This window comes from Rattus norvegicus, chromosome 1 (genome assembly GCF_021556685.1).
Source record: "Rattus norvegicus strain SHRSP/BbbUtx chromosome 1, alternate assembly SHRSP_T2T, whole genome shotgun sequence".
NCBI lineage: Eukaryota > Metazoa > Chordata > Mammalia > Rodentia > Muridae > Rattus > Rattus norvegicus.
This window is the reverse complement of record NC_141534.1, coordinates 60677161-60702629: the sequence shown is the minus strand read 5'-3', so window position 1 is coordinate 60702629 and position 25469 is coordinate 60677161. Positions and strand designations below refer to the sequence as shown.

The 25469-nt window shown below is 42.7% G+C and overlaps 1 pseudogene across 1 annotated transcript; it reads right to left on the bottom strand.

The window, feature by feature from the left end:
• Positions 1-21908: 21908 nt before the first annotated feature.
• On the bottom strand, positions 21909-25199 carry LOC148007063 (sperm motility kinase Y pseudogene; annotated as a pseudogene). The gene is made up of 2 exons (XR_015654525.1): positions 24596-25199; positions 21909-23501 (listed from the first exon to the last, which is right to left on the bottom strand). The product of XR_015654525.1 is annotated as a sperm motility kinase Y pseudogene (transcript).
• Between the last annotated feature and the right edge of the window lie 270 nt (positions 25200-25469).

Here is a 25469-nt window from a genome sequence, read left to right as displayed (position 1 = left end):
CTCACAGGACCTCCAGTGCGTCAGTACCTCCACTGTCCAAGGACTTTTATATTGTAGGACCTCTACTGTCCTACAGAATGTCCACTGTCGCTAGATTTCCACTGACACAACACCGCAACCATTACAAGAACTGAAATTTTGGCATGACCACCCGTGTTACAGCCCCTCCAGTGTCATAGGACCTCCAGTATCACAGGACGTCCACTGTCTCAGCAAGGCCAATTTAAGGGACCTCTACTATAACAGGATATCCACTGTAGCTGGACTTACACTGTTGCAGTACCTCAACTGTTGCAGGACCAACAAGGTTGTAGGACATAGACCCTCTCAGCAGCTAGAATTTGCAGGACCTCTACTGGCACAAAAATTCCACAGTTGCTGGGGCTCCACTGTCACTGCAAATGCACTGTCTCATGATATTCACTGTTGCTGTACCAGTAGTGTGGCAGCACATCCATTTTTGCCAAGCCCCTCCACTGACACAAGACTTCCACTCTTGTAGCACCTTCACTGTCCAAGCAAACCAACTCCTGCAGGATCTCCATTGTCTCAGGGCATTCACTAATGCCAGCTCTCCAATGTTGTAGGATATCCACTTTCACAACAGCTAGAATCTTGCAGGACCTCTACTGGCAAAGACAGTCCACTGCTGCTGGCTCTCTACGGTCAGTGCCAATGCACCGATTCATGACCTCCATTGTCACAGGACCTCCACTTTTGTAGGACCTTCACTGTCCAGGCAAACTGCAGGATCTCCAGTGTCTCAGGACATTTACTTGTGCAGAGCCTCCATTTATTCCAGACTTCAACTATTCCAAGGTCATCTACACTGTCTTAGGACCTCCAATATTGCAGGACCTCAAATGTCTCAGGACCTCAGGTGACATAGCACCTCCATTGTCCCAACACCCTTACTGTCCCAGAACCTCAATTTTCCCACGACCTATTCAGTTGCATGACCTCCAAAGTTGGAAGAACTGCAGGGTATGAGAGCCTCAACTGTTGCAGGACCTCCAATGTTGTAGGAACACAATATTCCTACACTGGACCTACACTGTCCATCACCTTCACTTTCCTAGCACCTCCACTCTCACAGGACCTACACTGTTGCAGGAACTCCATTGTCTGAGTACCTGCATGTCTCAGGACCTCGAATGATCCAGAACCTCTAATGGTGCAGGACCTCCACTGTCACCAGACTTCCACTGTCTCAGGACATCCACTCTATCACCAACTAGACTTTTGCAGAACTTCTACTGGAACAGGATTTCCATTGTGGCTGGTCTCACATTGTCTAAGGCCTCCACTATCACAGACTTTCAGATGAATTTGTAAAGCTGTAGAACTTCAAAGAGCTCCATGAGAAGGTATAGACGTGTCTCAGACTCAATTCCTTGGTGAAGCAATATGATGTTGGGGTGGATTAATATCTTCATTATATTTGCCATGGTCTGGTCTGGGTGGCATCCTTGCTGCTTCTTTCCATGCATTTTGATAACCATTGTAGCAGTACTTCCACTGTCCCAGAACCTGCACTACCCTAAGAACTCCCTTGTCACAGGACATCCACTCTGGTAGTAACTCGGCTGTCAGGAAACTCCACAGACTCAGTACCTCCAAACTGCAAGATCTCTACTGGCACAGGAATTCTACTGTCCCTGAACATCCACTGTCACAGCACTTCAACTGTTTCAAGGACCTCTATTGTCGCAAGACCTCCTATATCACGGTTATAAGGACCTGCATTGTCAAAAGACCTCCATTGTCTCAGCCCTTCCACTTTCTCAGGACCTCCAAGCTGCAGGAACTCTACTGGCACAGGTTATCCATTGACACTGCTTTTCCACTGTTGCAGGACCTCAACTGTTATAAGGACCTCCACTGTGGCAGGACCTTCAGTGTCTCATCAACTTCACGGTGAGCAACACCAATGTGCAAGACCTCTACTAGCACAGTATATGCACAGTATCTATACTTAGACTGTTGCAGTACCTTAACTGTTGCAGGACCTCCAATTTAGAACATGCACTCTTTTAGCAGCCAGACTTTTGCAGGACCTCTACTGGCACAATAATTCCTCTGTTGTTGGACCTCCACCGTCAGTTCAATGGCACTGACTCATGACATCCACTGTTGCAGGACCTCCAATGTTGAAGGATGTTCACTGTTGCAGGGCATTCCCTGTCAAAGGACCTCTGTTGATGCAGGATCTCCACTTACACTGTTATAGCAAACCAACTATTGCAGAACCTACAGTGTTGGAACAACTGCATTGTATCAGGACATTTACTGTTGCATGACCTGTAGTGTGGAAACACCCCCATTTTTACCAGATCTCAGCTGTCCCAGGCCCATCTCCACTGACTGAGGACCTCCAATAATGCAGGACATCCAATATTTCAGGACCTCAAATGTGCCAGGACCTCAACTGATGAAGGACCTCCAATATCGCAGCACCAAAACAGTCACAGGACCTCCATTGTCCCATCACCTTTACTGTCCCAGCACCTCCACTCTCACATGACCTACAATGGTGCATAAACTCCAATGTCCGAGCAACTGCACTGTTTCAGGACCTCGATTGTTCCAGAACCTCCAATGGTGCAGGACCTCCACTGTCACCAGATCTCCACTGTCTTAGAACATCCACTCTATCACCAACTCGACTTGTGTAGAACCTCTCCTGGCACAGCATCTCCATTGTGCCTGGTCTGACATTGTCTCAAAACTTCAGCTATCACGGGAATTCCACTGTAGCAGGACCTCCTCTGTCTTAAGACAACCCCTTTTGCAGGACCTTTACTGTGCAAGGAACTCCACTGTTGCAGGACATCCATTCTTGCAACACCTGCATTGTCTCAGGACCTCCACTGTACCAATCCCATCTCCAATGTCTCAGGACGCCCACTCTTTCAGGACCTCCACTGTTGCATGATCTTGAATGTAAAAGGACCTTCGCTATCTCAGTGCCTCCACTGTTGCACGAACTACAATGTCTCTCAGTGCCTCCACTGTTGAAGGACCTGCAATGTCACGGGTGCTGCATTGTTTTATCAACACCACGATCACTTAATACAAGGCTTTGCTGGTTATTTATTTTGAAGCTTAATGGAGAATGATGTTATTTTGACAAAATAAGAATTTGTTCCAAACCACTTGTGATTAATTGCCATATGTGCAAGGATCAGTTGCCCCTAGAAGATTGCATGAATCCATAGGCCTCTAGACCTCACCTTGTGGGAACCGTTTCCTTTTGGTGGTGATACCGTCCTGGTAAAGGCATGGGGTAACAGGACAACTCTGAAGTCTGGGGTACACATCAATCATATTGAGTCCTTGTTCGGAAGAGGAGAAATCTAGAAGAGGGAGAAGAATTGTCAGAAGAATCATACAGTACTTAAAAAGTTAAGACAGAAACGATTTTGCAGAAATGGATACCAGAGACAGAGCTAAGCAACACAGAGCAAACTGGGTAGAACAAAGCACAAAGGTACCTGTCCTTGCCTGCCTGCCGCTTATTTTTTGGATGCTGTCTCCAGCCCTCATTTCTCAGGAGAGATACTGTCCTATCCCAGGAGAGTTTTCTTGCTTGATTGAGCACAGGAACACTGCTTCATTTGGATATTCCTAATTTCTTGGACCATCCCTTGAATCCTCTTAGCCAGCCACTGATGGGGACAGACTCGCCCTCTCCTCATGCACAGAGAGAAAATAGGCTGTCTTCTGTGTTCTCATTGATGCTTCTGTTCGGCCTGAGGCTGCTTGTTGAATGAAGGAAGAAGACACTCTGGCATGTATGTTTTGTCCAGGTCATCTGTAGTGGCCTGAGAAGAAAGCCAGTCCCAGTGGTTCTTCTGAAAGCTCTATGACTAGAATATGGACAAAGGCATAAATGAGGCCATGGGGTTGACAAGTCCAATGTGTCAATGGTGGGTTGGTTTCCACTCCTCTGCAGTCCAGTCCTAGAGGGACAGCAGCATAATCATTAAGGGTAGGGAATGGAGCCATTACTAGACTCACTGTCTGAGCCTGGGTATGAAGCCAGGCATCAGAATAGCCTGTCCTTCCAGTAAGCAGTTGGATGCCATGATCCGCTTAGACTTTCTTTGATGTAAAGAATCTTTATGTCTTGTGTTTTGAATGGAACATGTTGCACTACTTCCAAAATTCCAGGGTGTGGCCTGATAGGTATCATTTCTTCATAGGGATTTGGGAAACGCTCCCAATCTTCTTTGAAACAGGGGTGCATTATCATGTCTATGACTGATATTTCTGGGTTTGACTGTTATTAAATGCTAAGCAGGTCATCTAGCTCTCTTGACACCCCACAGTGGTCAAGATGCACACCTGCCACAACCTGTCTTTTCACCTCTTATATTACAACAGAGGTAACTTTTTCAGCTACCATAAAATGTAAGACTAACATTCATATGTGGTTCTTTGGACCATCATAAGTATAACCCAGGAAGAGTTCAGGGGCATCAAAAGTGTTAGCACCGTAGTACAGGTTCAGCATTTGATCTGGTTTGTCTTGGGTACTAAGGCCAATGTCGATGATTTTGACTTTATTGTTCTTATCCACCATATATTTGTTTTGAAGTCCTGTATTTATTCTGTGCCCCTCACAGTAGATCCAGGCTGGTAATATCTGCATAAGTATTTCCCATACCTTGTCTTTCACTATGTAGCCATACTTTCAGATACATTTATGAAGACATTGAACCTCACACAGCTTCATGACAAGGTATCTACTTGTTTTCGTCTCAATTATTGAAGATGATGTTGGAGTGGTTAACCACAATTGTCATCATTGCCATGGTCATTATTGGATGGCATAAGTGCTTCTTCCTCACAAGGACTTGGAGGCCACTGTAGCAGGACATCCACTGTCTTAGCACCTGCTTTTTCCCCACACCTCCACTGTGCTGACTGTCCAAGCCTATTTTGTGCTGTCTTGCCTGTGAACTTCCTGCCTTTGCAGAAGGAAGTAGGATGCCATGGTCTGGTTATAATTTTGTTCAGTTGAAGTGTCCTTAGCTTCCAGCACTTGGAATCCTATATATTCCATTGCTCTTATACTTACAGGGTCTGGCCTGAGGGGGATCAGTTGCTCATAGGGATTTGGGAACTGCGTCTAGCCTTAGTTGAACTAGGGTTGCATCATGACCACAGTGACTTTTGGCCTATATCTAGGGTTGACTGTCATTAGGAGGCTAAGTAGGTCCTTCTGACACCACACCAGAGGCACCACACACTCCTGCTTCAACCTGTTTTCTCAACTCTAGAATGAAGCAAGAGTCAAATGGAAACTTTCTGACTGCCATGAAATATAAAACTCCACCTAAGGTTCAAATTTAGTTCTTTGGAACGTCATAAAATTTGCCAAAGAAGAGTTCAGGAACACAAAAAGTATAAGTACTGCAGTGCTGGTTCATCATTTACCCTGAATGGAATGGGATACTAAGGCCAAAGTTGGTAATTTTGACTTTCCCATTGATGTACAACAGAATATTCTTTGGCTTTAGGTGCCTGTGAAATATTGTGTGCCCATAGCAGTAGCTCATCACAGCTATTATTTACACAATATTTTGCTGGCCTTGCCTTGCTCTAGGTAGCCATATTTTGGGTGTATTTGTAAAGCTGTTGCCCTTCAACCAGCTCCATGAATAGATGTATTGTTTTGGTCTAAATTACTTGAAGAATCGAGATGATGTTGGGGTGATCAACCATCATCATCACTTCCATGGTCATTGCTGGCTGGCATTATTTCTTCTCTAATACAAGGACTTTGTTGGACACTGTCACAGGAACACCAGTGTGGTAGAAACTCTGTTGTCAAATCAACTCCACATTCTCAGGGCCTCCAAATTGCAGGGCCTCTCCTGGCACAGGACATACACTTTCCCTGTACTTCTACTCTCACAAAGTCTCAACTTTTCAGGACCTGAACTATTGTAGGACCTTCACTGTTGCAGAAAATTGATTCTCTCAGCAACTAGTATGTTGCAGGACCTCAGCCCGCAGAGAAATTCCACTGCCGCAGGACCTGCAAGGTCAATGTAAATCTAGAGTCTCAAGACCTCCACTGTTGCAGGAGCTCCAGTGTTGTAGGATGTCCAATTTTGCAGGGCCATCACTGTCAAAGGACCTCCTCTGCCACAGCCTAGACCTTCAGACTTAACTGTAAAACTAGTGGCATTCAAGTAGCACCATGACAAGGTATTATCTTGTCTCAGACTCAATTACTTGCGTAATTGAAATGAATTTGAAATGAAGTTAGAGTGGTCAAAAATCATCATCGTTACGAGCACTTTGATGTGCACTGTAGCAGGACATCCACTGTTCCAGTGTGGCTTCTGTCCCAGTACCTCCACTATCACTGGACTTCCAGTGTCGTAGGACCTTCTCACTAACAGCGGCTGCATTGTCAGGACCCTCAATTTTCAGGACATCTACTGTCACAGTATGTGTACTGTTGCTGGACTTTCATTGTCATTGCACCTAAACTGTCACAAGGTCATCCAATGTCACAGAGCAGTGTCTCAACACCTCTACTCTCCCAGGACCCCACTGTCACAGGACCTCCAATAACTCAGGAAATCCAAGTTCCATTACCTCAACTGGCACAGCGTGTCCACCCACTGATGTTGGACTTTCACTGTGGTAGCACCTCAACTATCACATGAAGCCCACTATTGAACGACCTCCACTTTTCAGGACATCTATTTCCTCTGAAACTAGAATTGGCAGGACCTCCTCTGTCACAGTACGTCTACTGTCGAAGCACTTCCACTATCACAGGACCTCTAGTGCTGCAAGGCTTTCACTATTATAGCATTTCTATTGTCGCCACACCTCTACTGGCTCTCCTACACCTGTACTGTCCCATCACCTCCTAGGTCAAAGATCCTGACTCGTGCATCAGTTGAAGTTTTTCAAGACCTCCACTGTAGCAGCATATCCACTGTCCCAGCTGCTACTCCACTGTCAAAGGACCTGAAATGTCTTAGGAACTCCACTGTTACAGGACCTCAACTGATGAAGCACCTCAACTGTCACAGTACCTCCACTCTTGCAGTACCTCCAAAAACTCAGCCACTCCACTGTCACAAGTCTTCCAATTTGAAGGAACTCGACTGTTGCAGCACCTCCACAGTTGTCGAAGCACCATTGATATGGCACTTCCCCTGTCCTGGGACCTCCATAGCTTCTACTCTATATTCTGAGGACCTCAACTGTTGAAGCACATCCACTGTCCCAGGACCTCCATTGACAATGGACCTCATTGTGTCAGGAACACCACTTTTGCTTGGTCTGTCCCTAAAGCCTCTGGGCTGGCACTAGCTGAGGACAGACTTTCTCCCTACTGAGGCATACCAGGAGAGTAGTTTGGCTTCTGTGTTCTTATTGCCATTGTTCTTCTCAGTGAGGCTGATTATTTAGTGTATTCATCGACACTGGATGCATGGATGCATGTTTCTCCATTGTGGGTGTCATCTGGGGTGGCCTGAAGAGAGAAGGGCAGCACCAGGTGCTCTTATGCCTAATCATGGACCAGTTTATGGCCGCAGGGAAACAGAAAGCCATTGGAGGATGATGAGACCAGTGTGCTTAGGGTGGGGTAGCTTCCACTCCTCTTGAGCCCAAAGGGAATGAATCATTATCATCAAGGGTAGGGAATAACTGAACTCAATGTGTGAGCCTCTGTTGTTCAGCCTTGCACCTGGAGAACTTGCCAGGACAGTAAGCAACATGATCCCATGGGTTGATTATACATTGTAATATCTTAGGCTCTGGACTCAGTATGTTCCATGTTGTCCACAATTACAGGGTCTTGTGTGATGGAGCTCAGTCCTCATAGGGATTTGAGAAAGCCTTCCGGTCTTCCTTTAACCAGCGTTACATCATCACATCAGTGACTGTCATCCTATATTTCATGTTGAGTATCATTAAGAGGCTAAGCAGGTTATCCATCTCTTCTAACACCCAACAGGTGGCAGAATACAATTGCCACAACAAGTCTTTTCAAATCTAGTATGAATACAGAGTAAAGATCTTAACTTTTTAAGTACCATGTAAAACTAAGGTCCAAATGTCATTTTGTGGACTATCATACAGTTTGCTGGGCAAGAGTTCAGGAGTTCCAAAAGACAAAGCACCACAGTGCCAGTTCAGCATTGCCCTGGTTCAACTTGTGTTCTAAGGCGAAAGAAAGTCTACGATTTTAACTTACCCATTTATGTCCAACATAATCTTATATGGTTTGAGTTCCCTGTGTACTATACCGTGCTCATGGCATTAGCTCACAGTTGCTCTAATTTGCCTAAATATTTGCCTGACTTTATCCTCCTCTACCTTACCCCCATTTTCTGGTGTTTTCATAAAACTGTTGTCCTTCAATGAGCTCTTACTTGGGGAAATAAGATGCTGTTCAGGTGGTCGACCATCATCATTGTCTCTGCCTTGGTCATGAGTGGCTGGCACCATTGCTTCTTTAGAAGCAGTTTGATGGTCATGGGGCTGCCAGGGAGCTGATGGTGTGGTATTGGGACCTTGGTGTTGCTCCTGTGTCCCATGGTCCTTAAGTCTTTGTATTGACAGTGGAAGTATACCTCCTCAGAGGAGATTCTGCTCAGGTCTAGGGTGTTGTAACTCCTCCTTACTATGTGTAAGCATTTTAGTTAAAAACTACAAATATTCCCTAGAAATAACTTAATAAGAATAGAATAAAAATGATGAAAAAGATGTAGTGAAATTACTATATGTGTTAACTCAAAATGAGCAAAATGTCTTGTGGATTGCTCTTTGTATTTTTGCTTTCCCAACAAGGTGCAATAGATCACATATTCAGATGATGTCAGGTGAAATAGTATTTAGCCAAATAAAGGTTACTTCCTCTGATTGGACAATGGAAGGAAAAGGTAGAGCAGAATGCATTGGAAAAGGGAGAGAAAGAAAAATAGAGATGGAGGATGTGGGCAAGAAGGAGATGGAGGAGGAAGAGGTTGAAAATGGAGCAGACCCCTGTGGCCTGGAGGAGCCACAAATAGCTAGAGATTTCATAAATGGGCAATAGAGTGGTGTAGAGGTGTATTTGTCCAATCTAATCGCACACTTTGTCGTTATATTATTGAGTTTTCTGTTCCTTGCATTGGCGTTTTTGGTTTGGAGATTTACCCATGTAAATCTGGTTAGTATAAATCTCTGGTATTTTCATTTCAAATGACGAAGGCAAGTCCTGTGAGAGGTACTTTACCCAGCCTTCTGCAGGCCAGCCAGAGGGTGTGGGTGGGATGAGAAATGCAACAGCACTCCAGGCACTTCAGTTAAAATTTGTTTGGTTAAAGTAGCAAACTAACAGCAGGAACCAAGACAAGATGGCTTCATGGAACTAGCCATGTAGGGTGAACCTAACCACTGATACCAGAGCATAGAATGAATTAGCATGGGTTTAATTTAAAACTACATGCAATAGATGACGTCGAGTGTGGTAGTCAACAATCCACTAGGGAGTTAGGATTCTTGTCCTAGGGATGAGAGAATTAGATTCCTGAATGAGCAGAGATGAGTCAAGGGACTCCAGCACATGGGAATCTTAAACACAGGGATAGACAGACCCAAATCAGGCTCTGAGTTCTCCTCCTGTAAAAAGAATCAGTATAATGAATGGCTCCAGGCAGAGAGGGAAAGTAAAGGGTGCCTGCTTTTAATAAAGTTTGGTTTAGTTGTTGCTAATTTGGTTTAATTGGATAGAAGAGGACACAATTTTGGCCTCAGTCACCTGGGGAATTCCTCCTGAGGTTCAGAGCTAACTCAGGGAAAATGGGCCCAGATTATCTGGGAGCTCCTGCTGTGCAGGGAGAAGCTGAGCTAACAGAAAAACTACAACCTGCAAAGCAGACAACAGAGATTGGATGAGGATAAAATCCTCTAGGAAAGTCTCAGTGTCTCACAGGATGCTCCTGTTCTCTCAAAAGTGGGTTCAATATCCTGGCCTGGCAGATTAGAAAAGGCCGGAAAGAAAGGTTTCTACTGTGCTTGTTTGGTTTAGTTACTTTGTTGAGAATTTAATTTTCAAAATGTGTGTGATTTTGAATTTTCTGGTTATTTTACTATTTTTCTGGGAAAGATGTCAAGCTAAAAATCTTTCTGGTTACTGGCTAAAGGACATGCTAGTTTGGGAGAAAGACCTTATGTTTCTGCTTATAGGAAATGTAATTAGGCCCTGGACTCCTTCCAGAGTTCTCTGGGTCAGAAAGGGCAGAGGGAGCCACCCTGAAGAACTAGAAAATTCTAGAGAACCAAACAAGAAAGGTAAAGATTCCTTCACAAGGCATGAGCAAAGACTTATGATTGGTTATTTTTTTTTAAGGAAAACAACATTTAATTGGGGCTGACTTACAGTTCAGAGGTTTAGTCCATTATTTTTTTTTTCATCTTTATTAACTTCGGTGTTTCTTATTTACATTTTGATTGTTATTCCCTTTCCTGGTTTCCAGGCCAACATCCCCCTAGACCCTCCCCCTCCCCTTCTCGATGGGTGTTCCCCTCCCAATCCTCCCCCCATTACCACCCTCGCCCCAACAATCTTGTTCACTGGTGGTTCAGTCTTGGCAGGACAAAGGGCTTCCCCCTCCACTGATGCTCTTACTAGACTATTCATTGCTACCTATGAAGTTGGAGAGCAGGGTCTGTCCATGTATAGTCTTTAGGTAGTGGCTTAGTCCCTGGAAGATATGGTTGGTTGGCATTGTTGTTCATATGGGGTCTCGAGCCCCTTCAAGCTCTTTCATTCCTTTCTAAGATTCCTTCAACGGGGGTCCCATTCTAAGTTCAGTGGTTTAATGATGGTATTCGCCTATGTATTTGCTGTATTCTGGCTGTGTCTCTCAGGAGAGATCTACATCCAGTTCCTGTCGGCCTGCACTTCTTTGCTTCATCCATCTTGTCTAATTGGGTGGCTGTATATGTATGGGCCACATGTGGGGTAGGCTCTGAATGGGTGTTCCTTCTGCCTCTGTTCTAAACTTTGCCTCCCTATCTCCTCCCAAGGGTATTCTTGTTCCCCTTTTAAAGAAGGAGTGAAGCATTCTCACTTTGGTTATCCTTCTTGAGTTTCATGTGTTCTGTGCATCTAGGGTAATTTGAGCATTTGGGCTAATATCCACTTATCAATGAGTGCATACCATGTGTGTTTTTCTGTGATTGGGTTACCTCACCCAGGATGATATTTTCCACTTCCATCCATTTGCCTATGAATTTCATGAAGTCATTGTTTTTGATAATTGTTTAAGTAGTATTCCATGTGTAGATGTACCACATTTTCTGTATCCATTCCTCTGTTGAAGGACATCTGGGTTCTTTCCAGCTTCTGGCTATTATGAATAAGGGTGCTATGTGTGTCTTTGTTGTATGTTGGGGCATCTTTTGGGTACATGCCCAAGAGAGGTATAGCTGGGTCTTCAGTTAGTTCAAAGTCCAATTTTCTGAGGAACGTACAGGCTGATTTCCAGAATGGTTGTACCAGCCTGCAATCCCACCAACAATGGAGGAGTGTTCCTCTTTCTCCACATCCTCGCCAACCTCTGCTGTCACCTGAGTTTTTATCTTAGCCATTTCTGACTGGTGTGAGGTGGAATCTCAGGGTTGTTTTGATTTGCATTTCCCTGATGACTAAGGATATTGAACATTTCTTTAGGTGCTTTTTGGCCATTTGATAATCCTCAGCTGTGAATTCTTTGTTTTGCTCTGAACCCCATTTTTAATAGGGTTATTTGTCTCCCTGCAGTCTCACTTCTTGAGTTCTTTGTATATTTTGGATATAAGCCTTCTATCAGTTGTAGGATTGGTAAAGATCTTTTCCCAATCTGTTAGTTGTTGTTTTGTCCTAATGACAGTGTCTTTTGCCTTACAGAAGAAGCTTTGCAGTTTTATGAGATCCCATTTGTCGATTCTTGATCTTAGAGCATAAGCCATTGGTGTTCTGTTCAGAAATTTTCTCCAGTGCCCATGTGTTCCAGATTCTTCCCCACTTTTTCTTCTATTAGTTTGAGTGTATCTGGTTTGATGTGGAGGTCCTTGATCCACTTGGACTTAAGCTTTGTACAGGGTGATAAGCATGGATCGACCTGCATTCTTCTACATGCTGACCTCCAGTTGAAGCAGCACCATTGCTGAAAATGCTATCTTTTTTTCCATTGGATGGTTTTGGCTCCTTTGTCAAAAATCAAGTAGCCATAGGTGTGTGGGTTCATTTCTGGGTCTTCAATTCTATTCCATTGGTCTATCTGTCTGTCTCTGTACCAATACCATGCAGTTTTTATCACTATTGTTCTGTAATACTGCTTGACTTCAGGAATAGTGATTCCCCCAGAAGTCCTTTTTTTTTTAATTTAGAGAATACTTTATTAGTTTTTGTAATCAAACCCACGTATATAAGACCTTACATATTTAATACAGTGTGTTACCCCTGTACAAATGGAAAAAACTTAAGTTCAACATTTCTAGACCAATATGGCTGTTAATTTCTGTACAGTGCCAACTCAACACAGTAAACAGGGATACTTTTTCCGAAGTTGACAGCACAGCTAAAGTTTCAAAAAATTCAAATTATATATCTGTATATATATATTTATATTTATATAAAAGGACCAATAATAGCAGTGTGTTATGCATCAACAGCAGCAACAGCTTTTCCAGGTTCTGCAGTCATCTGAACAAAACTGTAGAGACATCCAGCACACTCCATTAAAAAAAAAAAAAAGTAAAAAAACAAAACACGAGAAAACAGCACAGTTCTGTTACTCTTGTGGTACCTGGCACCATTTTTTTTTAATTAGCTTCTCAATCATCATCTGGAAAGAAAACATTCTGAGCAACATCATTAAAAACAGCTCTGATAAAGCACGGTCACTACTACGTATCATAAAGCAGGTACAAGCTATTTTACATCCACAGAGGTATGATACAGTACTGTCCTACATCTATAATACTAGAGGATACAATTTAAAAGGCATTATTTGAGACTTGATTCTACTTTTCCAGCAGAGGGCCCAAAGGATGGTGTGACACAGCTTTGTAAAGAAACATACTCTAGACAGGATTTCCTTTCACTAGTGGCACACTTCTAAGGACTCATTCTCTCCATGAATGTCAGCTAAAACCGTTATTAAAAAAATGAAATATCTCTAGAACAAAACCGTATAACTACCGGATTCACATGAAGATGACCTAGTGGAGACAAGCTGGACCTCACCTTACCAACAAGCTATCAAATCTGTTATGTTTAAACAGTGAGACCTCCAAGGAAGGAGATGCCAAGTAGTGCTTACTCTTGTGGTACCTGGTACCATTTTTTTTTAAATTAGCTTCTCAATCATCATCTGGAAACCAATCGAAGATGAGGATTGAGAGTTCATCTTGGTGGATTTTTCCTTTGATGAATATGAAGTGTCCTTCCTTATCTTTTTTGATGACTTTTAATTGAAAATTGATTTTATTTGATATTAGAATGGCTACTCCAGCTTGCTTCTTCTGACCATTTGCTTGGAAAGTTGTTTTCCAGCCTTTCACTCTGAGGTAGTGTCTGTCTTTATCTCTGAGGTGTGTTTCCTGTAGGCAGCAGAATGCAGGGTCCTCATTGCGTATCCAGTTTGTTAATCTATATCTTTTTATTGGGGAGTTGAGGCCATTGATGTTGAGAGATATTAAGGAATAGTGATTATTGCTTCCTGTTATATTCATATTTGGATGTGAGGTTATGTTTGTGTGCTTTCATTCTCTTTGTTTTGTTGCCAAGACGATTAGTTTCTTGCTTCTTCTAGGGTATAGCTTGCCTCCTTATGTTGGGCTTTACCCTTTATTATCCTTTGTAGTGCTGGATTTGTAGAAAGATATTGTGTAAATTTGGTTTTGTCATGGAATATCTTGGTTTCTCCATCTATGTTAATTGAGAGTTTTGCAGGATACAGTAACCTGGGCTGGCATTTGTGTTCTCTTAGGGTCTGTATGACATCAGTCCAGGATCTTCTGGCCTTCATAGTTTCTGGCGAAAAGTCTGGTGTGATTCTGATAGGTCTGCCTTTATATGTTACTTGACCTTTTTCCCTTACTGCTTTTAATATTCTTTCTTTATTTTGTGCGTTTGGTGTTTTGACAATTATGTGACGGGAGGTGTTTCTTTTCTGGTCCAATCTATTTGGATTTCTGTAGGCTTCTTGTATGCCTATGGGTATCTCTTTTTTTAGGTTAGGGAAGTTTTCTTCCATGATTTTGTTGAAGATATTTACTGGTCCATTGAGCTGGGAGTCTTCACTCTCTTCTATACCTATTATCCTTAGGTTTGATCTTCTCATTGAGTCCTGGATTTCCTGTATGTTTTGGACCAGTAGCTTTTTCCGCTTTACATTATCTTTGACAGTTGAGTCAATGATTTCTATGGAATCTTCTGCTCCTGAGATTCTCTCTTCCATCTCTTGTATTCTGTTGGTGAAGCTTGTATCTACAGCTCCTTGTCTTTTCTTTTGATTTTCTATGTCCAGGTTTGTTTCCATGTGTTCTTTCTTGATTGCTTCTATTTCCATTTTTAATTCCTTCAACTGTTTGAGTGTGTTTTCCTGGAATTCTTTCAGGGATTTTTGCGATTCCTCTCTGTAGGCTTCTACATGTTCTCTAAGGGAGTTCTTTATGTCTTTCTTGAAGTCCTCCAGCATCATGATCAAATATGATTTTGAAACTAGATCTTGCTTTTCTGGTGTATTTGGATATTCCGTGTTTGCTTTGGTGGGAGAATTGGGCTCCGATGATGCCATGTAGTCTTGGTTTCTGTTGCTTGGGTTCCTGCGCTTGCCTCTCGCCATCAGATTATCTCTAGTGTTACTTTGTTCTGCTATTTCTGACTGTTGCTAGACTGTCCTATAAGCCTGTGTGTCAGGAGTGCTGTAGACCTGTTTTCCTGTTTTCTTTCAGCCAGTTATGGGGACAGAGTGTTCTGCTTTCGGGCGTGTAGTTTTTCCTCTCTACAGGTCTTCAGCTGTTCCTGTGGGCCTGTGTCTTGAGTTCACCAGGCAGGTTTCTTGCAGGGGAAAAGTTGGTCCTACCTGTGGTTCCAAGGCTCAAGTTTGCTCGTGGGGTACTGCCCAAGTCCTCTCCGCAGCGACAGCAACTGGGAAGATCTGCGCCGCTCTTTCCGGGAGCCTCCGTGCACCAGGGTTCCAGATGACGTTTGGTGTTTTCCTCTGGCGTCTGGATGTGCACAGAGTGCAGTCTCTTCTGGTTTCTCAGGCGTGTCTGCCTCTCTGAAGGTTTAGCTCTCCCTCCCACGGGATTTGGGTGCAGAGAACTGTTTATCCGGTCTGTTTCCTTCAGGTTCCGGCGGTGTCTCAGGCGCAGGGATCCTGCCGCTCCTGGGCCCTCCCCTACGGGAACCCAGAGGCCTTATACAGTTGCCTCTTGGGCCAGGGATGTGGGCAGGGGTGGGCAGTGTTGGTGGTCTCCTCCGCTCTGCAGCCTCAGGAGTGCCCACCTGATCAGGCGGTGAGGTCTCTCTCCCACAGGGTTTGGGAGCAGAGAGCTGCTGCGGGCCGGGATCCGCGGGTGTGGGACTTCCGGTGATTGGTTATTATTAAATTTGGCTCATAAATAGACTATCTTTTCACATGCTCAAACAAAGAGCAATTTCATCTTGAGTAGTCAAGGTATTTTATGTTAAACTGGTTCTCAATCGGCTTAGCAATCGAGCCTTAGGATGCAGAGTAACAAGTGCATAGAAGTAGCCATGGAGGCTGTGTGAAACTCTGATGCTTGTGTTTAGCCAGACTTAGTGCTGGGTTATTTTAAAATTGCATGTAGCATAATGTGCTTGAAATGAACTAAAATCAAAGTTAGAAAAATAGAATATATATCATGGAAAGATATCAGGGAAAAGGCTAAAAACAAAAATCCCAAGTAAAATCCAAACAAATAACCAACTTTATATTCTGTTCAGCAGAGTCATGAAGCTCTCTAGAAGGAGACAAGAGAGGATGCATCTGTTGGGCTATCTCAGACAAACTCTGCACCAGAGCACCTGTTCAAAGAGATTAGGGCATCATTACTATATCATGGATGTTTACGGGGAAATTGAATAAATTAACAGCTGAGTTGTGGAATTCTATAGATCTATAAAATAATCCGCAGTGGATAATAAAAAGTTATGAAATATCTTCCAGCTTCTTAATCAGAACTATAAATTTTCAATGTAGCCCATGGATGCTGAGGGTAACTGTGATTTCAAGGTCATTTCCAATCATCTATGTTAAGTGTTTTGACTCAAGGAAAGTGGCATTGCCATAGATGAAATCAGTTAAAGGCATATTTATTTCAGCTTTACCAAGTAACTGGTCAAAAGTCAGTTCAAAAAGTTGCCATTATTGAGTGTACTTTTTTCCTCTCAGTTACTTCATGTATTTTCTCACTTATTTAAATTTCCATACATCTATACAGTAAAATATGGTCTTATCAACCCTAACTACTCTCCCTCAAATTCTAAAAGATTCCTCTCAGAATCCCTCTTTTAACTCTATAGCCCTGGTTAGTCTGGGACTGGCTGTGTAAATCAGATTAGTCTAGAACTCACAGAGGTCCACCTGAATCAGATCCTGGGTTAAAAGTCAGCACCACTAAACCACCCCTCTGTGTGTGTGTGTGTGTGTGTGTGTGTGTGTGTGTGTGTGTGTACAGAAATACACATAAACACATTTTTTGTATCTCATTAAGCCCTGTTAGACCTGGTCAGGCTTGCATACTGTGTGTACAGCTGTTCACTGGGAGTCGTACCAATGGCCTTCCCCCAAGGAAGAATGAATTTCTATCAGCTGCTGTTAACTGCAGCTCCTCATTTGATGCAAGGGCTTATAATTTCTTCTCCCACCCATGCATGATGTGCAGACAAATGCCACATCTGTCACTTTACTCATATACTAATAAAATGTTGTGGTGTTTTCAAATATTTATATATATATATATATATATATATATATATATATATATTGTGCATGTATAATGACACATCGTATATACTCGTAGTGGCTATTCCTGGTTGTGAACTTGACTATAAGTGGAATGAACTACAACCCAGAATTGTAAAGCTCACCCTTGATCCTGATGTTGAGGCTGGGAGATACAAGTTTCTGAACTGCATCTTGGCATGGAGATCATGAGGCAAAGTGGCTAGGAATCTCAGGAGCTTAAGGCAAGGAGGTCTCTGAGTTCAAGGTCACCTGGGACAAAGCAAGTCCCAGATCCAGCTGTGGTTGTATGCACCTTTAACCTGGGACACACCTTCTGCTGGGGATTTACATGAGGACATTGGAAGAAGGAAGAGTCTCTCTTTTTCACCTGCCTGTCTGCCTGCCTTGTGGGACTGAGCCACTGCTAGATCCTTGGACTCCCATTCATACCTGCTGCTGATCATGGTTGGGGAGTTGGACTACAGACTGCAAGTCATCAACCAATTGTCTCTCTGTACAGAGATTACCCATAAGTTCTGTGACTCTAAAGAACCCTATATAAGACAATTCTCTTTTATAATATATAATTTCTATTTATATATTAATGTACAATGTAATTTATTATTTTATTCATAATTTTATTACATACATCCATATATTTATATGTAAATAAAACACAGGTTGTATGCCTATGAAACGGTAACACACTGCATACTTGATGACTGCTGCCTTGTCCCTACTCCCTACTGCAGGGGAGAAAATGGACCAGTCTCACCAATGAAAAAGGTAAACTAAAATGTTAACTACTGGGTGGAAATACAGATGGTGTGCATATAAAATAACATCTTCTTGATTCCTTCTTTAGAAATTTTTCTTCATTTGTTGAAGTCACTTTTTATGATACATTATTATATGATATACTATCTCACAGTTATTAAGGTAAGTTATTTTTATTGTTACTACAAAAGTATACACATAATGTTTGCTACTTCCAGTAATGTCCGGGTAAGGCTTCATGCACATGACTGCATTGTATAATATTTCCCTATGTGATCCAAAAACTCTTTTGTTGTTATATTATGATCTCTAAGCAGAATATTGATGATCCTGAAATTATATACCATACCTAAGATTTTTCTCAAACATTTCATTAGCTTTCCATAGAATGCTATTGTAAGTGCATTTGACTGTTCAGTTCCAGGGTATGAATTCCAGTAGAGTACTTTCTGGATAATAGTTCCTTACAAAATGCTGTTAACTGCTTCCTCCAAGAAGTTAATTTCTTGTTTTAAAATTTATAAATTATGTTTAAATGGAAGATAGAGAAGGCAGATGCTGGATTATTTAGTACCAAGCTGGTTTTCTGTCCTGATGTGGGTAAGGGCTGGTCACTTGTTATGTTTCTCATTCCTTTAGATTTGTAGCTGTTTTAGACTTTATAAATAATCATTTTGAGTATTCCAAGTCCATAGGCATTTTCTGACCCAATTGTCCATTTTACAGGAGTATTTTTCTTAGAAGTTTGGAACCATAAAATAGAAATTTTCCTAACTAGTCAAGATTCCAGGGTATACGTGGGTAGGATTTTGCTCATTTCCTGCTGTGTGATTTCATTGTGCTGTTCTGACCTTGTTTTTGCATAGGGTGCTGGCCGGTATAAACTGGAAATGTATGTTAAGTCGTTGTCCAAGGCAGTGTTGCAGATGTGGCCAGTATTTGTTTTAAAGGAATCAGTGAAGGGCATTCTGCACTCGAGCTTTGTGAAAGAGTGTGCAGATGCTCATGGCTGTGGATGCTGTGTGGTGTGAAGAACACTGCAGTTCATTGAATATGGTGTGAGGAATGCTGCTGTGCACTGACTGTGTTGTGTGAGGAATGCTGCTGTGCACTGACTGTGTGGTGTGAGGAATGCTGCTGTGCACTGACTGTGTGGTGTGAGGAATGCTGCTGTGCACTGACTGTGTGGTGTGAGGAATGCTGCTGTGTACTGACTGTGTGGTGTGAGGGATGCTGCTGTGCACTGATTGTGTGGTGTGAGGAATGCTGCTGTGCATTGATGCTGCCTTTTTTCCCCACTGTTTTTTTTTTTATTAACTTGAGTATTTCTTATTTACATTTCTTTTTGTTCTTTTTTTTTTTTTTTTTTTTTCCGGAGCTGGGGACAGAACCCAGGGCCTTTCTCTTTCTAGGCAAGCACTCTACCACTGAGCTAAATCCCCAACCCCACCTTATTTACATTTCAAGTGTTATTCCCTTTCCCGGTTTCCAGGCAAACATCCCCCTCCCCCCTCCCCTTCTTTATTGGTGTTCCCCTCCCCATCCTCCCCACATTGCCACCCTCCCCCCAACAATCTAGTTCACTGGGGGTTCAGTCTTGGCAAGACCCAGGGCTTCCCCTTCCACTGGTGCTCTTAGTAGGAAATTCATTGCTACCTATGAGGTCAGAGTCCAGGGTCAGTCCAGTTAGGTAGTGGCTTAGTCCCTGGAAGCTCTAGTTGCTTAGCATTGTTGTTCATATGGGGTCTCGAGCCACTTCAAGCTCTTCCAATTCTTTCTCTGATTCCTTCAACGGGGGTCCTATTCTCAGTTCAGTGGTTTGCTGCTGGCATTCGCCTCTGTGTTTGCTGTATTCTGGCTGTGTCTCTCAGGAGCGATCTACATCCGGCTGTCAGCCTGCACTTATTTGCTTCATCCATCTTGTCTAATTGGATGGCTGTATATGTATGGGCCACATGTGGGGCAGGCTCTGAATGGGTGTTCCTTCTCTGTCTGTTTTAATCTTTGTCTCTCTATTCCCTGTCAAGTGTATTCTTGTTCCCCTTTTAAAGAAGGAGTGAAGCATTCACATTTTGATCATCTGTCTTGAGTTTCATTTGTTCTAGGCATCTAGGGTAATTCAACCATTTGGGCTAATAGCCACTTCTCAGTGAGTGCATACCATGTGTGTTTTTCTGTGATTGGGTTACCTCACTCAGGATGATATTTTCCAGTTACACCCGTTTGCCTACGAATTTCATAAAGTCATTGTTTTTGATACCTGAGTGATATTCCATTGTGTAGATGTACCACATTTTCTGTATCCATTCCTCTGTTGAAGGGCATCTGGGTTCTTTCCAGCTTCTGGCTATTATAAATAAAGGCTGCGATGAACATAGTGGAGCACGTGTCTTTTTTATATGTTGTGGCATTTTTGGGGTATATGCCCAAGAGTGGTATAGCTGGATCCTCAGGCAGTTCAATGTCCAATTTTCTGAGGAACCTCCAGACTGATTTCCAGAATGATTGTACCAGTGTGCAATCCCACCAACAATGGAGGAGTGTTCCTCTTTCTCCACATCCTCGCCAGCATCTGCTGTCACCTGAGTTTTTGATCTTAGCCATTCTCACTGGTGTGAGGTGAAATCTCAGGGTTGTTTTGATTTGCATTTCCCTTATGACTAAAATGTTGAACATTTCTTTAGGTGTTTCTCAGCCATTCGGCATTCCTCAACTGTGAATTCTTTGTTTAGCTCTGAACCCCATTTTTAATAGGGTTATTTGTCTCCCTGCGGTCTAATTTCTTGAGTTCTTTGTATATTTTGGATATAAGGCCTCTATCTGTTGTAGGATTGGTAAAGATCTTTTCCCAATCTGTTGGTTGCCGTTTTGTCCTAACCACAGTGTCCTTTGCCTTACAGAAGCTTTGCAGTTTTATGAGATCCCATTTGTCGATTCTTGATCTTAAACTCATGATGTAGACCAGGCTAGCCTTGAAGTTCTGATCCCCCTACCTACTGTGTGTCTTGAGTGTCTGGTATTACAGGCCCATTTCTCTATGGATTAGTAGCCCATGGAAGAGTCCATGATCCCATGACCCTCTAGTTCTCACCCTGTGGAGCTATTGGCCTAAGGGGGAGATGGAGTACATCTGAAGGGATGAGTCAACAAGACAACTCTGTAGAGTGGGGAACTCATCATTCATATTGGGTCCCTGCTGAGAAGAGGAGAAATCAAGAGGAGGGAGGAGATTGGTGTTGGGGAATCCTCCTCTTCCTCCTCTTTCTCCTCCTCCTCCTCTTCTGCTGCTAATGCTGCTGGTGCTATTGCTGTTTCTCCTGTTGGTGCTGTAGCTTCTACTGGTGTCTTTTCCTTGGCCATGTGTCTGAAATCACCTCCTGTTTATTCTCAGGACATGACAGAATTTCAAGATGGCACTGTGAGAGAAAAAAAGTCAATTTATTCTAAGCAAAAATCTTATGCAGTAGAATACTTAGATTACCATTTGGAGCTTTGATTGCCTTATTATTTTATCAAATCTTCTCTTCTACTTCTCAGTTAAGATTTTTGAAAGAAATCATTTAGAAATGTTACATATATATATATATATATATATATATATATATATATATCAATTGCTAGGTCTTAGGAATGAAAAAATCAGTATGCAAAACAATATGCATGCATGCAGGATTCTGACCATCAACAATAACCAACAAACTAGGTTGTTGATACTTATTCAGTGACAAACCTTGTTATTAATTTTAAGGCTTAAAGGAGTGGGATGTTACATTTGAAAACATAAGACTCTGTTCTGCAGCACTTGTGATTGATGACCACATGTGCTAGAACCAGTAGCCCATGGATGAGTCCATGAGCCCATGAATCTCTAGTCCTTACCCTGTGGGAGCTATTGGCCTAAGGGGGAGCTGGAGTCCATCTGAAGGGATGGGTCAACAAGAAAACTCTGTAGAGTGGGGAATTCATATTGAGTCCCTGCTGGGAAGAGGAGAAATCAAGAAGAGGGAGAAGGCTTGGTGTTGGGGAAACCTCATAAAAGAACTTAGAGAAGATACAAGGTAAGAATTGTGGGGAAAATGGAAACCAGAGACAAGAGGAAGGAGGAGCATAGAGCAAACTGGAAAGGACAAAGCACAAAGATACCTGGGCTATGCCTGCTGCTTGTTCTCTGGACTCTCCCTGTGGTTCATTTCTCGGGTGAGATGCTGTTCTGCCCCAGGCGAGGTTTCTTTCTCCTTGGCAAGCAGCAACAAAGATTAATCAGGGCATTTGCTATATTCATGGTCCACACCTTAAAACCTCTGTGCCGGACCCTGCTGGAGATGGGCTTATCCTCTAATGGGGCTCTGTGGGAGACTAGATTATCTTCTTTTATTTCCTTGTTGCTACTCTTCTCACTGAAGATGCTTGTTGTTTGAATGTATGGGACACTCATGGCACATTTGTGATAGTTGTCCTGTGTAGGTGTCATCGATAGTGGCCTGAGACGACCAGCCACAGTGGACTTTCTTCCTCCTTTTGTATGAACCTTCTGGCCATAATGAGATACGTGACCTTGGGAGAATGACACCTGCAAGGTGTCAAGGACTGGCAAGCTTCCACTCCTCTTTCTTTGTAATCTAAAAGCAGCAGCAGGATCAAGGCTAGGAAATGGGGCTGCAATGGGACTCACTTGCTGTGCCTGGGCTTGCAGCCATACCCCGGGAGAGCCTGCTGTTGTAGGAAGCAATAAGTTGCCATTTCCACATTATATTTTTCTTTTTATTAGGGAGTATTTTATTACAGAGGCTTGAAATCCCATGCATTTCATCGCACCCAAAATTTCAGGGTCTGGCCTGAGGGGAAGCAGTTCTTCACAACGAACTGTGAACCCCTTCCCGTGTTCTTTGAACCAGGCGTGTTTCATCACCTCGCTGGCTGTTGGTCTATACATTGGATTTACTGTTAGTAATTGACTAAGGAGGTTCTCCAGTTCTTCTGAAACCCCACAGGGGGCAGGATACACCCCTGCAACAACTTGTTTTTGTAATTCTTGGATGATCACAGAATCAAATGGGAGCTTTCCCACTACCATATAATACAAGACCACTCCTATTGTCCACATATCATTCTTCATCCCGTCATAAAGAAGTCCAAGGAAGCGTTCCGGGAAACCAAAAGAATATGCACCGCAGTGCTGGTTTAGCATTTGTCCAGGTTGTGTTTCGGTGCTAAGCCCAAAGTCGATGACTTTGACCTTTTTGTTTTTATCAATCATTATATTGTCCAGTTTGAGGTCTCGGTGAACAATCCCCTTTCCATGGCAGTAGCTCACTGCTGACAATATCTGTTCAAATATTTGCCGGGCCTCATCCTCCTCTATGTGCCCTGACTCTCTGATGTACTGGTAGAGTTCTTGGCCTTCCACCAGCTCCATTATGAGGTATATTCTTGTTTCCTTTTCAATAACTTGTATGAGAGACACTATGTTGGGGTGGTTGATCTTTCTCATTATGTTTGCTTCTGTCATGGCTGGCCGGCACCACTGCTTGTCCTTTCGCAGAACTTTGACAGCCACCGGGGTTCCTGTGAGCCGGTGGTGGGCCAGGAGGACTTTGGCGTTGCCCCCTTGCCCAATTGTCCCCAATACTTGGTATTGGGAATGGAAGTTGCCCTCCTCAGAGATACTGGGCTCGGGTGTAGGGGTTGGTAACTCCTCCTCAGTCTCTGTAGGCATTTTATCAGTACTAATGCTACCTAAAAATAACAAAAATGGAATCAAATAATGAAAAAGATGGAGCAATATAGGAGCTAAAATTACACTTGTGGTACCTAAAAGAAACAAAGGAAGAAGAAAAAAAAACAAACAAAGACAAAGTAAAATCTAGACTAGAAAAATAGAGCAAAATTATGAAAAAGTTAAGGGGAAAATATGAAGAGTCATAAGTAAAAGCCACCCAAATAACCAACCCCAAAAGAGAAAGCCAAGAGCACACACATACTAAATGCAATGATGAAAATAAAAATCGTCATACTACAATAGGATTGGTCGGCCAAAGATGGTCAATACTATGAATAGATGTTCATTGAAGAAAAAAAAAAACAGATGAAAGAAACGAGAGGAGAAGGAATTAGTATAAGACAAAACAAACAAATATAAAAAGCCAACACTTAAGGGAAAACTCCATTGAATTTCAGGACCTAGTGATCCACAAAAATCCACAACTCTCCAGAGCAAAATACTGAAAATTAAAATTAACCAACCACAAGGAATAAGGCAGTTAAATATCAGTGAACAGTAAACCTTAAACAAAGGCCGAAGAGTCAAAGTGTCACAAAGGGCAAATTTGTATCAAGTCTAAGCCAATGATTGCTTGTACTCAATAAATAGAGAAACAGGAATAATGTAAAAGGATGAAACCGCAGGACATTGAAAATGGAGATAGAGTTAATCATCCGACTGCAGAACTGTAAATAATCAAAGCAGTAATATAGCATGTGAGAACATAAAAACCACTAAAACATGAAACCAGCAATCCATAATAAATAAATAAATAAATAAATAAATAAATAAATAAATAAATAAATAAATAAATAAAACAAAAAACAAAACCCCAATAAGGAAATAGCCAGTGGCGTGGCAATATGTGACCTAATTCTTTCTCTTGAAGTCATCCAAAAATCAATCAAAAATCAAGAAATAGGCAGCCAGCCATCTACATAGGCCTTTAAACTGATATTATGGGGTTAGCATACCAAATGCCTGGGAGCAACTGGTCAGCCAGCCCAGATACTTGGGCAGCTGCAGGCCAGTGAGAGAGCCTGTCTTGAAAATAAGGTTGAGAACCTACCTCAGGAACAGCAGTCGGGGTGACTTCTGGCCTCTACACTCTCTTGCACTGAGGTGCAGGTAATATAGATACAAGGGGCAAAAGGGGATGGGCACGTGCACACACAGACACACACACACACACACACACACACACACACGCACACACACACACACACACGGGCACTCACACAGGCACAGGCACACACACAGGAACACACACAGAAATACACAGAAGTGAACTTATACTCACACAAACTCTTACAAACACCCAGATTCACACAAAACACGCATACTTACACACAAGCAAAGCTGGAAAAACACACGTCAGACACATACACACATACACACAGGGATACACATATGCACAAGAAGACATACACACATACAAACACATACACACATACAAACCTGTAAACTCACACTCTCCTACATATACTGACAAACACACAGGCAAAAGTGTACACGCACTCACACACAGGCCAATCTGTCAACACACACTCTCTTACACACACTGATACATACACATTAACACAGTACTTTAAAATTCGATACAACCACACACAGCTCACTAGATACAACCAAGTCGCAGAGGGCTCCACTCCACACCTCCTCTCAAAGCACTCAAAGAATTCCAGGCCTGGCAACAGCTTAATATGTGTTTGCTGGGCCGCCTCACAATCGCTCCTCATGAGGTCACAATAGGACCTGTCAACATGGTTGGGAAGGACTCTGAGACCGTGGCTTCTATGGGCTATGGAAAGACTTTAGGCTGTTAGAAATAAAACCCTGTAAGATGTTTAGCTGTCCATAGTTCTCTGTTTTGAATGTTTACTCTGCATCCTGCTTTAAAGTCCTCATGTCTACACTCAGGGTGTCACGTTATCTTTGAATTC